The sequence below is a fragment of the Ylistrum balloti genome, unplaced genomic scaffold, assembly GCF_031769215.1.
Source record: "Ylistrum balloti isolate Yb309-2 unplaced genomic scaffold, AGI_CSIRO_Ybal_v1 Utg370342, whole genome shotgun sequence".
Lineage (NCBI taxonomy): Eukaryota > Metazoa > Mollusca > Bivalvia > Pectinida > Pectinidae > Ylistrum > Ylistrum balloti.
The window spans coordinates 444,632-458,511 of record NW_026782246.1 but is presented as its reverse complement, the minus strand read 5'-3'; positions in this window follow the sequence as shown (position 1 = coordinate 458,511).

The window sequence follows — 13,880 nt, the reverse complement described above, 5'->3', positions numbered from 1 at the left end:
TGTAACGTCTTGATGTAAATACCAACATAATTCGATCTTAAATATCGATGCTTGAAAAATTTAATCAGCAAATTTATTCATTCATGTCGACATATTCTACAAATGAATGAAAGGTCGATCAATGATTCGGTTATGTTTAAACTCTAGATATCTGAGAAAAAACTGTTTACATTATCAGAAGGTTGAGATCACCCAAAATAGTTTTCTCTTCGTCTTAGATTAAGTGGCGTGTTTACAATATATCATGGTCATGTTTTCAAAAGTATTACATAGTCAAGAAATATGATATACAGAAATAATGGTATGATATTATGAAATTGATATCTATATGTATGATTTATATACTACAAGAAAAGATTTTATATAAACTTTTTGTAAGAAATATTTTCTAACGTAGACCTTTAAACATTATTCATAATATACATTTAAATGAAATAGGTAGCTTGTTTTTTTTTTTATCATTTTTTCATTTTACAGCAGGATATTTGTATGAATATATTGTTGAAATTGAACATGTGTAATAATATATGTTTGGAATGTTTCTGAAATTATATCGGACTACAATCCTGCAGGATATACGTACAATATATATAAAGTAGAATTTTGTGTAACATTACCTCCTGTTAGACGCTCTTATCGTGTCTGGTTTAAAAATGAAATCTGATATTGTAAAATCTAAAACGTTCATATCCTGTCTTCGAATGATATTTGTTAGTCTCTAAGCCACAGCGTCAAACAATCCAGCTGCAGAATGCTTTTGTCATCGGGGATAACTCTGGACATTATATACACGAAATGTTCCAGTTCTTAAACGGAACATGTTAGAAAGATAGAAAATAAGTATCATTATTTATGTTCTGATATATCATACAATGTTACATCTTGATAGATTTTATATTTCACATTTATTATTTAGAATTTTAATAAAATTTACATTGTAATTGATTATCGTTATTGCAATACATTTCGATATATATATATTTTGCATTTAGGCGTTTTTGAGGCATGGTTAAGAAAACACCAAACAGCAATACAGTGACATTATATTTTAACTCTTACATGTCATGACATTTTCGAAAATGTTAATTTCAGAAGGTGAACATGGGGCTACATGTCATGACATTTTCGAAAATGTTAATTTCAGAAGGTGAACATGGGGCTGCAGATGAATATATATATACATTACCTCGTGTTTTATAGACCTGGTTTTAGTAACATTGTTATATGTTATGGAGAACTTTTCATGACAATATCCTGCTTGAATTGATTTAGCGTGTTTCCCTGAATTTTCAATTTTCTACGCGTTTGCCTGTGTTATCTACCAACTATTTGAGTTGTGAAAGAAATAAAACTGGTGTCACTCATTTTTTTTATTTTGTTTGTTGTTATTTAAAACCACTAAAATAATAGTTCACCCACTCATTAGTAAATCTAACGTGTTAATCCATATGTGTTCTGACCTCTTAATCTCGAGAACAGTAGTTTGAGTATTAAGTCATTTCATTACAAAACGTCCTTAATTGAAGGTCAAAGAAGTATTTCAGATTAATATTGCTAAAACAACAAGAAGAAAAATCCGAGAAATCATGCTCAGATTTAAATGAAATCAACCACAGAAAAATTAGATGAAAATTCAATTCATGGATAATGAGACTACATGTTCCGGAAAAGTAAGCGTCTATTGCTTCATATACAACACTTACCATGCGATACTTCGTTAATCCATTTAGGAGATGTCACATTCTCAAATAAGACAAAGAAAGCCTGCATACTACTGAACATTGAATGCATAAAATGGTAACAATCTAATCATGATCGTTTTCGTTGGCTAGCACGCAATGACATAGAATGTGTACAGAGTATAAAAAATTCAAATATGACGACCGATTTCTGACAGTCTGATAACGGATTCGATGAAAACGTGATTCCAACGCATTGCCTTAGTGCACTATCTGTTCACGATAACCTAAGTGTTATCTTCAGGTAAAATGCCCACTGTACTACACGGCTTTTGCAGCGCAACTTATTTGAACGGACTTCGAATCGACAAGCAAATCAAAGAATGTGGAGAATGTCGTTCGTCTCTATCAGTATATTGTTTTGTGTGCTTTTCTGCCGAGAAGCGTTTGCTGATAGGGTACAAAATAATCGTAAGGAAAATGCCGTTCCTGATGAAGTGTTTGAATTGAATCGACGACTGATGAAAATGGAAGCGTTACGTGCCGAAGACACAATACTCATCGGTCAACTTATGACACGGATAGTGAAACTGGAAGATCTGTATTTCAGTAATGAATTCGCAATGACAAGAAAACTTACTGAACTAGAAAAACAACATACATTTAAAATAGCTAAGATATCAAAAGACATGGAAAATCTGATCAAACTACATGATAGGGAAATCAATGAGCTGTCTGAAACACTAGCAAAAACTAGAAATGCACACGAAGCAGACAAATTGAAACTGTGTAAGAATGAAGAAAGAACGGGAAAAGACATGAATATTTTTAATACGACAGATACTGATGTCCATTCATCGAATCTGACACACGATACCAATGCCTTGTCTGCAGCTGCTGGCGAGGAAGAGAAAACGGGATCAGCATTTGAATTGCAGAAATCATTCCCGAAATTCTCGCGTAGATTGGTAAAGATACCTGAGATCGGATTTGAAGGTAAGGAATCATGTTGATACTGACAGCATAGAAATTCATTGTATCGAGATGTAATGATTGTCTGATGCATTCTAACTTGAAGGAATGCTTTTGATTCCCAATACAACATAGTTTAGTTTTGACGTTTGCACCAATAATGGATCAAGTGAACATATCCAATTTGATACTTCCGATTAAAGCGCGGCTTGACGTATTATTTTGGTTACTTGGTATGGCGTAAAATTTGCTACACCCGCCATAAACCTTGTTTCAAATTTAAAAGTTGGCCAGTACCGTGCGCTACACACAATACCAAGTTTAAGTAACACATTTAATCAACAGAATTAATGTTTTCGAAAATGCAACTTAAACATCTATGGCATGGTCTTCACTGTGTTATATCACAATCAAAATAAACATGTTTCTTAAGACTAAAATTTCCATATTTTTTTAAAAAAACTTTTATATCATTTATCAACAGATAACGTTATTGCCTTCAGTGTCGCTCCTCGAGACGTCATATCTGATCCTGGCTCCGGGCAAACTGTGATCTTCGACAACGTCTTAACGAACGTAAGCGCCACATACAGTCCTTCTTCTGGAATATTTCATTGCAATCACCGTGGTGTTTATGTTTTCTTCTGGACAATAGAGGTCGCAAATTCCCACTTTATTAGTACCGAATTGGTGCGGAACGGTGTTGTTATCGGTGAAATTACCGTCACTGGTAGTACCGACTGGAGATTAGCCTCTAATCTCCTTTCAGTAGTGCTGAACTTTGGTGACGAAGTTTGGGTTCGTATTGATGGTCATTCACCTGGAGCGGACATTCAGAAATCGGGAACTTCCTTCACGGGATTTTTGCTTCACTAAAAATTAAAATGCATGGTAAGACACGAAATTCTTAGTAAAGCAACCATTTTACTGTTGTGTTATTTTTTTAATTTTTTTTTCTAAATTCACAAAAACGGAAAAAGTGAAAATATGATCTAATTGAAAACATCAAATTATACCTTTTCTGATCAGTACCAATCTGTTGACGTCACCAATCAAAGACTAAGAAAAATAGTGGTGTGATTCTCTGGATTTAGCCATCATGTAATATATATGTTATCGAACTTGTACCTGTGGTTGTTACGACATTAGGTGATATTTTCTGTATAAGATTAATTGAAAGACAAAATCATAACAAATAACAGGTGTTAGGTGTTACTTATCTAACATGTGTTATTTTCCTGACAGGTGGTACTATTAAAGCCATTTAATAGTAGATGCTTATCACTAGTGTATCACATTTCGAAAAAAAAACAATGTTTATAGCCACTTAAATTATATTTAAGTGATTTTCTAGATAAAATGTTCTACTTTTCATGGTCTTTAAATTAAAATGCGTGTCTTTGATCTCCATGAGGTTATATTTTTCCTTGTTAAAAGAACAATGAAGGAAAGACCACGGCTTGAATCATAAGGTTGTAATATGATAATGCATTAGAGGTTGGAACGTCTCGCTCGTGGAACTTCTCGTTGGGTTTCTAATTTTTCTGAACAATAACTTTTAATACAAAATTGATGAAGTAATGAAAGATATATCAGGAAACAATTTAGCTTTAGATAGAGAAACAGAAAGCTCGCATATCAATACACCAATGTTAATACTTATAATCCAAGATTATCCTGAATTTAACTCGAAAATGTCTGACATAACTGGTGACCTTAACAAAGCTAACGTTATAATATGTGGTGATTTTGATCTTGCTTTGAAACCTGAACTTTACTATGATAACACTTAAAAGAATATAAACGACCTAAAAGCTGGAGATAAGGTATTTGAAATTAGTAAGAACTTTGCACTTGTAGATGTCTTTAGAGAACAGCAGGATACTGTAAGGAGATTTGCTTGGAGAAAAAGGAATCCTATTAAACAGGCACGTCTAGACGTTTTCCTTGTATCGGAAAATCTCTAGTATTAGTTATACGAGTAATGAATCAGGTTACAGAGCAGATAATTCTTTTCCTAAAATGGTGCTTACTTGAAATGATTTGAAAAATGGCAAAGAACATGGAAGTTAAACAATTCACTTTTTCACGACTTAGAATATATTAATACTGTGATTTTATACTACTGTATTCAAAAAACGATATTGTGTACCCATCTATAATTTAAACAATATTGATGACATTCTTAACTCCCAATTATAATTTTCTATTAATGACCAACTATTTTTAGAAATATTACTTATGGAAATAAGAGGTAAGTCAATTTCATATGCATCGCTAAAGAATAAACAGCAAAACGTTCAGGAAGATATTTTCAAAAATAAAATGCTTCGAAAAAGCATTTGGTTCTGTTTTATTGGTGTTGAAATAGTTTTACATCTTTATAGATTTGGTACTAACATCATAATCATCATAAGTGGTTCAAAATATTTTACATAATAATGTCCAGCCAACCATTAATTAACGGAGGCGGGTGAGGGATGATGGTTTATCATCCTTTTTTTGTTATATTAAGAGGAGTTGCCGCAAAGATAAATGTTGATAAAACCCACGTGGTGTTGATTTAGAGCAAAAAAAAAAAAAAAAAAAAATACAGCAAAGATAGGTTTTTACCTGAACTCAATTTACCATAGGGCAGAGAGATGTGTATGGTTAGGAGTAGAATTTGGTGTGAATCTGCATGAAATCACAATATTAGTTTTGTTAAAAAAAACTCACCAAACTAAAATTCCTTACAGTAATATGTAACAGAAGATCATTTATACCTATTGAAAGAATTAGTATTATCAAATCACTTCTTATATCCTATTTAAATCAATTGTTTATCTCTTAACCTAACCCTGATGATAAGTTTCTCAAAAGAATTCAGCTCTCTAAGGTTATCGTTGGAAAGGAAAGCCAGATAAGATAACAAGGGAGGTAATTACTAAAAATTATGCCAGTGATGGGTCAAAAATGGTCAACATTACTGTTTTTACAAGCATTAAAACTCACCTGGATTAGAAGACTTTATCAAAACACAGAGAAGTGGCAAGTTATACTAAAATTATATATTGATATTGATCTTCTTGCAGTTAGTGGTGTTTAATATATAAAGATTTGTATAAACAAATGAAATAACAAGCTTTGGTGTGATGTTCTTAATTCTTGGTATACAGTTAGAATATAATAACAACATCTTTCATGAGAACATAAACATTGTTCCAGTTGGCATAACAGTAAAATTATCGTTGAATAAACATATTGTTTGAACGTAACATAACTGTCATTAATGATTTGATTAAAGACACGGATACGGTCAAATTTACGTGGTTATGTGTTGATGCAATATATATAATACTGTTTGAAGATATATGTGTGCTCAATATGATGATGATATGAAAGACAATGATGTTTAATATGTAATGATGTTACTTCTGATTGTAGTAGCGCCTTGGTGTATAAGTTTGGTTAATTGGTAATGTATATGTCTATATATATATAATATATATATATATATATATAATGCAACACCATCCATGTACCTTGTCTCAAATTTAACTCAATTTGGTCAGTGCCGTGCGCTACACTATAAGAAGTTTAAGTAACACATTTAATCAACAGAATCAATGTTATACGAGATCGAAATGCACCTTAAACATCTATATAGCATTGTCTTCACAGTGTTATATCACAATCAAAATAAACATTTTCATTAGACTAAAATTCTCCATATCTCTCCAAAATCTCCATATTATTTTACGTTCTTATTATTTATATAAATAAATCGAAGAAATTTAGTTGGAACGTCTCATCTACAGAATAAGTAAATAAAATATCTGTGAAAGCATGTTATGCAACAGACTCGTCACAAATGAAGCTCGTTCCGGAGATGGGGTATAGGATTTCACCGTGTTCTGTGTTCAGTGGACATTATAGACCTAATGTTTTATGCGATGCAACTCTTTCTAAACATTACAATCTTGTTCTTGCATCCTTACCTTCCTCTTTGTTATGTTCCTTCTAGACGCCCGTCTTGCAATGACCCCTCGGCTGATGCAATGCTTGACGTAATTGGTATAACGTCCTTCTAACAGCTGTCGGCTAGTACTAGCCAGAGGCGTTTTTCATAGTGTCGTCACACTGAAACTTCACAAACAAGACAATACAGCATGACTGCCCAAGATCAAAGAAACAGAAACTTAAATATAAGGTCGGTGGACGCTCAATAGTATTACTGTGAACGGTGTATTGACTGGCCATGCACTTACCGAATACACCACGAAAAGAAGAGAACAAAAACATCCAGTTTGTTTATCTCTAACAATTATCCAATGGCGATAGCAGGTTCGATTTTGACACCCTTAATTGAAAAGACAAGAGTGACAGAATTACTTGAAAATTGTGGAAATTGGCAACTGCAATTTCCAAAAGTGAATAAATCTCATAGCCGTTGTTACCCATCGGTAGTTTACATAGTCACTTGATTTACCTAAATATACACTGATTGGGTATGATAAAGGTTGTCTCTGTTTGTAAAAAAAATCAGTCATTAAAAGACATGGAAACCAATAAACATTGTTAGGAAGCGATAGTAGCTAGGAAAGACCTGTGTGAACTTTCACTAATTCGCATGGATGAATCTGGTTCCTGAAACAAACAAACACTCATGATCATTTTGTAACTCAACCAGTACAGAATCACTTCAGTGTTTTAAGTGATTTTCTGTGTGTTTTCAGTAGTATAGCAGGACCTGTTATGACTCCGGTACATCTTTACATTGCTTTAATAGCAAAATGATATTTAGACTGAGAATGATATTTACTATTGTAAGGGGAATAACTCTAACAAAAAAAGACACCTTGGCGATACTGTTTACCAACATGCTAGATATGTAGCTACAAAGCAGGCCAGATATTTGAAGTGTTTTACACATTAAAAGTGTAATAAATCGATTCTTTTTCAGCCTGGATTTTTGGCGTGATTGATCTCCGCTGTTGTAATAGATTAATAGAAACTGAGTTTATATACAAAATCAGTTTTGGGGTAGAATTTTATGGAAAAATCTTAGTGGAAAGAATCAGTTCAACGAGATACAATAATATTGGAACCTTGATTATTTTTTAATAGGGTTACTGGAGGATAAAAGGTAAAACAGCGATTATTTTTCTTCATAGAAATTTTGTAATAGAACGACAAGGAAGGCGGGAACAGACATCAAGAAAGACAACCACTTGAATTCGGATATCGCTATTTGTTGCTTGTCATATTCTGCTATTAAAGTTATACACAAGCCTATTAACAAAACAAAGTTGATAATTTCAAGCGAGATACAGTAGACCCAAACAATGGATTAAACTGCATCATACAGCTGTTTCGTCCTTCTAGGACTCGTCGGTGATGCTAAGGGCCTAAATTTTGGAGCCTAGGAAGCTATGGAAAATTCAAAGTGATCAAAAGAAAAGTCAGAATCCAGACTGGGAGATGCAACAGCCCAATAATTAAATAAATTTCGTAATTTTCATACTTCACATTTTAGAAATAGCGTCAAGTACATGTGTATCTTAATCTGAGACATCTAAGATAAACTTTTACATCAACAGTATTCCTTTGTAAATCTAAATAAAGGGTTATACGATAATTCAACAATATTATACAACCAGGATAGGAAAGTAAGCTATAAATTATATCAAGAAAAATGAAATTATTTTTTTTAACTTTTGTAAAGATATTTAACGTCAATATACTTTAAGTATAAAATATATCTAATTCATATATAATAAAACATGAAAAAAATTAACATGCTGGATATAATACCAATCAGTATCGACATCACTCGGAAATAATACCAATCAATATCGGCATCACTCGGAAATAATACCAATTAATATCGGCAATACTCGGAAATAATACCAATTAATATCGGCATCACTCGGAAATAATACCAATCAATATCGGAAATACTCGGAAATAATACCAATTAATATCGGCAATACTCGGAAATAATACCAATCAATATCGGCATAACTCGGAAACAATAACAATTAATATCGGCAATACTCGGAAATAATACCAATCAATATCGGCAATACTCGGATATAATACCAATCAATATCGACATCACTCGGAAATAATACCAATCAATATCGGAAATACTCGGAAATAATACCAATTAATATCGGCAATACTCGGCAATAATACCAATCAATATCGACATCACTCGTAAATAATACCAATCAATATTGGCATAACTCGGAAATAATATCAATCAATATCGGCAATACTCGGATATAATACCAATCAATATCGATATAACTCGGAAATAATACCAATCAATATCGACATCACTCGTAAATAATACCAATCAATATCGGCAATACTCGGATATAATACCAATCAATATCGATATAACTCGGAAATAATACCAATCAATATCGATATAACTCGGAAATAATACCAATCAATATCGGAAATACTCGGAAATAATACCAATTAATATCGGCAATACTCGGATATTATACCAATCAATATCGATATAACTCGGATATAATACCAATCAATATCGGAAATACTCGGAAATAATACCAATTAATATCGGCAATACTCGGCAATAATACCAATCAATATCGATATAACTCGGATATAATACCAATCAATATCGGCAATACTCGGAAATAATACCAATTAATATCGACATCACTCGGAAATAATACCAATCAATATCGGCAATACTCGGAAATAATACCAATTAATATCGACATCACTCGGAAATAATACCAATCAATATCGATATAACTCGGAAATAATACCAATCAATATCGGAAATACTCGGAAATAATACCAATTAATATCGGAAATACTTGGATATAATACCAATCAATATCGGCAATACTCGGAAATAATACCAATTAATATCGATATAACTCGGATATAATACCAAACAATATCGGCAATACTCGGAAATAATACCAATTAATATCGATATAACTCGGAAATAATACCAATCAATATCGGAAATACTCGGAAATAATACCAATTAATATCGGCAATACTCGGATATAATACCAATCAATATCGATATAACTCGGAAATAATACCAATCAATATCGATATAACTCGGATATAATACCAATCAATATCGGAAATACTCGGAAATAATACCAATCAATATCGACATCACTCGTAAATAATACCAATCAATATCGGCAATACTCGGATTAAAACCAATCAATATCGATATAACTCGGATATAATACCAATCAATATCGATATAACTCGGATATAATACCAATCAATATCGATATAACTCGGATATAATACCAATCAATATCGGAAATACTCGGAAATAATACCAATTAATATCGGCAATACTCGGATATAATACCAATCAATATCGATATAACTCGGATATAATACCAATCAATATCGATATAACTCGGATATAATACCAATCAATATCGATATAACTCGGATATAATACCAATCAATATCGACATCACTCGTAAATAATACCAATCAATATTGGCATCACTCGTAAATAATACCAATCAATATCGGCAATACTCGGATTAAAACCAATCAATATCGATATAACTCGGATATAATACCAATCAATATCGATATAACTCGGATATAATACCAATCAATATCGATATAACTCGGATATAATACCAATCAATATCGATATAACTCGGATATAATACCAATCAATATCGATATAACTCGGATATAATACCAATCAATATCGATATAACTCGGATATAATACCAATCAATATCGATATAACTCGGATATAATACCAATCAATATCGATATAACTCGGAAATAATACCAATCAATATCGGCAATACTCGGATATAATACCAATCAATATCGATATAACTCGGAAATAATACCAATGAATATCGACATCACTCTATATTTCTATGTTATCCACTGCACATATAAAGGTAGTCATGTCTGACAAGGTACATTGAAGAATGAGGATGAATTACCTAAAATGAATTAATTAAGCACAAATACATTGTATTACATCGGTCAGTCACGTTGACTGTTGATATGTAACCGTAAGTAATGCCAATGATCATATGATTATACAGATGTATTTCATACTTTTAAAAAAAATTATAAATGCCGTCAGAAAGGTACTTTATCTTTAAATGTACATCTTACTAAAGAAGTCATGTTATGTTTATCTGAGAATACTATGTGTAAAAACAGTCGGTCGGATTAGAAACGTAATAAAACTAGGTCAACTATACAGTCTTATAACTGAACAGACAAGGTGAGTACCCACTTAACAGAAGATAATTATTTTAAGTTTAACAGATAATGGAAAACCAGAAATACAAATATAAGGTAAAATATCTTACAAAACAAACAAAAATTGTTGCAGATGCAAATATTGAAAAGTACCAAAATATTAAGAATTTGACATGCTAAAAACACACGATTGGAACTTTTCAGATTGACATAATACACGTAATATCAGAATATTTTTAGAATGCTCATTTATCGTTTTTCGAATTTTGAAATAAAAAATCCAGCAACAGTTCAGATGAAATCATGAAACATATATATCCATTACATCTAGTATCTTTTATAAGCAGTATATTATAATTTTAATGAACATTTATGTACAAGCACGGTATCTAAACCTGATTTGCCCATTTTTCAATGTTCATTATTCAAGAGGGACGTCGAAAAGGTCAGAAACATGTGGACAAGCATAAAAACAATTTGACAACTATACATATATTACTCACAACGACATGGCCGCAACTCAATCTTTCCTCTAGGTAAGTAGAATATTTGGAAGCAGTGATCCTACATGCCGATACCGTATTGCATTGAATTGCGTTACGCTGTATTGTATTGTATTACGTTACATTGTATTGTATTACGTTACACTGTATTGTATTACGCTACATTGTGTTGTATTACGTTACATTGTATTGTATTACGTTACACTGTATTGTATTACGTTACATTGTATTGTATTACGTTACACTGTATTGTATTACGTTACACTGTATTGTATTACGTTACATTGTGTTGTATTACGTTACACTGTATTGTATTACGTTACATTGTATTGTATTACGTTACATTGTATTGTATTACGTTACACTGTATAGTATCACGTTACATTGTATTGTATTACGTTACATTATATTGTATTACGTTACACTGTATTGTATTACGTTACACTGTATTGTATTACGTTACACTGTATTGTATTACGTTACATTGTATTGTATAACGTAACATTGTATTGTATTACGTTACATTGTATTGTATTACGTTACACTGTATTGTATTACGTTACATTGTATTGTATAACGTAACATTGTATTGTATTACGTTACATTGTATTGTATTACGTTACACTGTGTTGTATTACGTTACATTGTATTGTATTACGTTACACTGTGTTGTATTACGTTACATTGTATTACGTATTACGTTACGCTTTATTGTATTACGTTACACTGTATTGTATTACGTTACATTGTATTGTATTACGTTACATTGTATTGTATTACGTTACACTGTATTGTATTACGTTACACTGTATTGTATTACGTTACATTGTATTGTATTACGTTACATTGTATTGTATTACGTTACATTGTATTGTATTACGTTACATTGTATTGTATTACGTTACATTGTATTGTATTACGTTACACTGTATTGTATTACGTTACTGTACGTAACATTGTATTGTATTACGTTACACTGTATTGTATTACGCTACATTGTTTACGTTACACTGTATTGTATTACGTTGTATTGTATTACGTTACATTGTATTGTATTACGTTACATTGTATTGTATTACGTTACATTGTATTACGGTATTACTCACCAGAGTAAGGCTAAGGGGACGGGACAAGACAGCCGTGCTTCCAGTGTCGTGTGTGTGCCGAGAATTACGGACTGCATAAGTAATTTATCATTTTAGACAGAAAATAAAATTCGAGTCCAAATCCCTCTAAATCTACAGTTAGTATTCATTTCGTTTCCTGACCTTTTTCTATCGATCCAACCTGTAAGATATACAATAGTATGTTGGTGAGAAAATAATCTATGTTTCATAGACGGGTCAAGGTATCAAACGTAACATAATGCATATACTTTTATCAAAATTTAAATTATCGTCCAAAGTTTTTTTTTTTTTTTTTAATACAGATGAATGTGGGTTTCATGCGATGTCGAAACTAACATTTCTGATTGTTTTAACTAAAAACAATTAAAATTGTATCAAACAAATGCGATTGTAGCGATGTTGGTTAATTGTTACATTCTGCCCTATTTAACCAAAATTACATATAAATAACACCTAACCGATCTTACAGATAATAAACCTTATTTAGTATGTTCTTACATGTATTTGTATACTTCCAGGGTGGCATCGACAGAAATGGAAGAACATAACAATTTAAAGACAGATTACTTGAAGGGAGAGGTTCATACGACACCAAATGAAAATGAAGAGCAACATCTTGAGATCCATTTCCCAAAGGACACTGAATCTTCTTATTTCTCGTCATTACTGGTTTTTCGACATAAACTGAAGACGGACAACATATTCCAAGAAATGTTCATTTACGCTATGTGTCTATACATATGCAAATTCTTGCAGGTGAGTTTTATATTTCTAGGCAATTGATCACACCTTAACGAATGGTCGTTGGTGAGTTTAAGAGCTTCAAATGTCATGAGTGTGAAGAGAGAAAAATTCTCTTCATTTCTAACTTTTGAGATATGTTAGAAGAGCATCTATAATATAATGTTGATGAGTTATAATGGATCTAAATCGTATTTATTACTTACGTCATAGTAAATTGATATATTTTTTACAATGATTTTTTTGTGCTTTGTGGTTTTAGGGATGGTGTCAATCCCTGTTTGGACCATCTTATATTGATATAATGATGATAAGTGGTACCGACCTTGCTCAAGGATCCTGGATTCTGACATCGAGATTCATTGGTTCAATGATAGGTTCCACTATACAGGGATTGCTCTATGGCCGATCTAACAACAAATTCACGTTTGGATCGGCACTATGTGGAACCTGTATTGTCCTTGCCCTTATACCATGGTGCTCACTGTTCGAAGCCATGGTATGTGCGCATGTTCTTCTTGGTATCATGCACGGTATTTATGCATCTGGTAAGTTGATGGGAAAGAAAATGTAACAGGCATCCTGATTTTAAACGTGCAATTGACGAGCACCAAAGA